The sequence below is a fragment of the Miscanthus floridulus genome, chromosome 9 (genome assembly GCF_019320115.1).
Source record: "Miscanthus floridulus cultivar M001 chromosome 9, ASM1932011v1, whole genome shotgun sequence".
NCBI lineage: Eukaryota > Viridiplantae > Streptophyta > Magnoliopsida > Poales > Poaceae > Miscanthus > Miscanthus floridulus.
Window position 1 is genome coordinate 49,115,941 of NC_089588.1, and position 3,780 is coordinate 49,119,720.

Here is a 3,780-nt window from a genome sequence, read left to right on the forward strand (position 1 = left end):
GGAGAGATGGCCGAGCGGTTCAAGGCGTAGCATTGGAACTGCTATGTAGACTTTTGTTTACCGAGGGTTCGAATCCCTCTCTTTCCATTTCTCTTAATTCATCAATGTCAGCGATCACAATGTATCAAATTAAATAACAATTTATTCCAACAATAATACCTTTAATTAATAGAAATTCTCTTTCTTTCAACTATTCCCCAAGGTGTGTTATTTCTACTTCTGCATGCCAATAGTACATTTGAATTTTTATGCTTTTCCTTCAATCAATTTCGAAGAAACTTACATACTAAATGCAACTTTTTGACATGCCGTGCTAACAACATTGGACTGGAATGTAAGATAATCGGTGCTGTCCTTGTTTAGTTTGCTGCAGCAGGAAGTTGGCAAGTCAGTCAATTCCTTGCAGTGTAATTTCTTTGCTACTGTAGTGCAACTTCCTTGCAACTGCACAGCAACTTCCTAGCAATCAAGTAGGACTGAAGAGTAGACTAGACTTAACTGCTACAGCAATCAACCTTCAGTACCAACCTCTGTGTATATACTTGCAACTATGGTAATGTAAAATGTAGTTCAGCTGCATCACATATTCACAGTTCAGCCATTCAAAAATCAGAGCTGCTGGTGCTGCTCGTGCAGTGTGTGTATGCTGGTGCTGCTCGTGGAGTGTGTGTATGCTGGTGCTGCTCGTGCAGTGTGTGTTGTTCTCAACTCTTTTTCTACCTCTAACCGTGAGTTTGTGAGTGAGGGTGCTGGTGAGCTCGCTGCTCACTTGTGCAGAGAGATAATGGGCCAACAAGTGGTATCAGAGCCAAGATTGTCGTGCAGTTGATCACCAGCGATGGACGGCGATGCTGCGAAGACAGTGGCGGTGCAGGGTGGAGGGGCGTATCTGCCGCCTCTGCCACCACCACCGCGTTAGAAGGCACCCGTGCAGAGGATCGTGCGGGGCGTTAGCGGAGTTAACTAGCCGGTCCTCAGCTGCACCAACTACGGTGAGTGGGCAATGACCATGAAGGTCAAGCTCAGAACCTGACGGCTCTGGAAGACTATCGACTTAGGCACCGAGGACGAAGAAGAAGACTGCTCGGCGCTGGAGGCAATCCTGGCCGCCATGCCTCCGGAGTATAGGGAGCCACTAGGGGCGAAGGGATCCGCCAAAGAAGCTTGGGACGCCATCGCGGCCATGCGCATCGGGTCCAATCACGCGAAGAAGGTGAAGACGCAGCAGCTGCGGCAGGAGTTTGATGCACTGGCGTTCCGCGACGGGGAGGCGGTGGAGGATTTCTCCCTCCGGCTGCAGTCGCTTGTCAGTCAAATGGCGGCACACGGCGTCACCATCGACGACGAGGAGGCAGTCGCCAAGTATCTGCGTGTCGTGCTGCTCAAGTACACCCAGATCGCGCTCTCCATCGAGACGCTGATCGACATGTCCACCCTCACGATCGAGGATGTGATTGGGCACTTGCGGGCGGTGGACGACCGTGCAAAGGCGACTGTGACACCGACCAGCGGCAAGCTGCTGTTGACCGAGGAGTGGCTAGCCCGGATGCGGAAGAAGCGGTCTAGGGAAGGCTCCTCTAGCCACAGCAAGGCCCCGCAGAAAGAAGAAGGACGGCGAGCCTCTGGACGGGGACACCTGTCGGCGCTGCGGGACGACTGGCCATTGGGCCAAGGAGTGCAAGAACCCGAAGAAGGAGAAGAAGGCTAAGGCACACCTCGCGCAGGTGGACAATGACAAGCCTACTCTCCTGATGGTGATGTTATGTGCACTGCACGACATCGAGTCCACCTAGGATGAGTGGGCGGCGGCATGGAGCAGAGGTGGTACCTGGACTCCAGCGCCAGCAACCACATGACCAGCTCTAGGGATGCCTTCTCCGAGCTCGACGGCGGTGTTACGGGGTCGGTGAAGTCGGGGACGACTCGAAGGTGGAGATTCGAGTCCGTGGCACCATCATTTTCTGGTGCCAGAACAACGAGCACCACGCGCTGACGGATGTGTACTACATCCCGCAGCTACGTTTGAGCATCGTTAGCATTGGGCAGCTGGACGAGCACAGGTGTGAGGTGCTGGTCAAGAGTTGGATCCTAAGATTCAAGACCGGGAGCAAAGGCTACTCGCCAAATTGCAGCGCTCCCGGAACCTTCTCTACCTGCTCGACCTGAAGGTGGAGCAGCCTATGTGCTTGGTGGCGTGGCATACCGAGGAGCCGTGGCTGTGGCATCTCCGGTTCGACCATCTCAGCTTTGACGCGCTTTGTCAGCTGGAGAAGATGGTGCATGGGCTGCCCCACATCGAGCACGATAGCGAGCCGTGTAACAGCCGCCTGGTGCAGAAGTAGGGGAGGCAGCCATATCCAAAGGCAGCCAAGTATCGCGTGGGGAACGTGCTGGAGCACGTCTACGGCGACCTCTGCGGGCTTATCGTGCCGGCCACGCATGGCGGGCAGCGCTACTGTTTGCTGCTCGTGGACAACTATAGCCATGGCTGCAGCTCCCGATGAGCAAGGATGAGGCGATGACGATCAAGTGGTTCCAGGCGCGGGCTAAGGCGGAGTCTAAAAAGAAGTTGCTCGTGCTAAAGATGGATCGCGGCGGCGAGTTCACATCGGTGGAGTTCGCTGCGTACTGCATGGATCAGGGGGTGGTACGCCACCACACCGCGCCGTACTCGCCACAACAGAATGGCATGGTGGAGCGGCAGAACCAGATAGTGGTGGGCATGGCTTGATCAATGCTGAAGGCGAAGGGCATGCCAGCGGAGTTCTAGGGAGAAGCGGTGAGCAAGACGGTGTTCATTCTCAACTACGCACCCACGAAGGCCCTGAATGGCATGACGCCGTTCGAGGCTTGATTCGGGAGGAAGCCGGATGTCTCCTTCCTCAGGACGTTTGGGTGCATCGGCGACGTCAAGAAGACGAAGCCGAACCTCACCAAGCTAGAGGATAGGAGCACTACGATGGTGCTCCTAGGCTATGAGGAGGGCAGGAAGGCCTACCGACTGTATGATCCGAGAGGAGGCAAGGTGGTGGTCTCGCGGGGTGTGGTGTGCGACAAAATGGAGGCCTGTGATTGGAAGGATTCGGGCATGGGGGAAGCCGGTGGCGTTGGTGGGACATTCGTCAGCGAACACATGGCCATCCACGGAGGAGGAAATGCAGGAGCAGAGGAGCCAACTGTGGACATGCCAAGTCCAGCAGCTGTGGCAGCACCAGGTGGGCCGCCAAGTCCTGCCGTGATAGGCGCGGGTGAGCAGTCTCCACCAGTGGATGCGCACATGCCTCCACCACAGTCACCAACTATGGCAGGACAGGGGACACCTCCAACGACACCAGTCGAGTTCACCTCTCCTCCAAATGACATCGACGAGTACATGGATGCCTTCGACGATGGCGACGAGGTGCGATTCTAGAGGGTGGAAAACCTCGTCGGGGAATCGGCTGCACCAGGCCTAGCAAGCAGACTGCTTGACAATCAGGAGCTGCTCCTGGTGAGTGTGGAGGAGCCACCCATGTTTGCGCAGGCCGAGCGGGGGACGCAAACTGGAGGTGGGTGATGATGGAGGAAACGAAGGTGATCGAAGAGAACGGGACTTGAGAGCTCGTTGATGCACCTCCAGGCTGCCGTCCGATCGGGCTCAAATGGGTCTACTAGGTCAAGCGGGACGAGCGCAGTGCCATCATCAATCACAAGGCACACCTCGTTGCCCGTGGCTTTGTCTAGCATGAGGGCATCAACTTTAAGGAAGTCTTTGCGCTAGTGGCATGCATGGAGTCGGTC

General features: G+C 55.7%; 1 non-coding gene across 1 annotated transcript; it reads left to right on the forward strand.

Moving 5' to 3' along the window:
• TRNAS-GGA (transfer RNA serine (anticodon GGA)) lies at positions 1-87 on the forward strand. Its single transcript has one exon. It is a non-coding gene; the product is annotated as a tRNA-Ser (tRNA).
• The last annotated feature ends 3,693 nt before the right edge of the window (positions 88-3,780 follow it).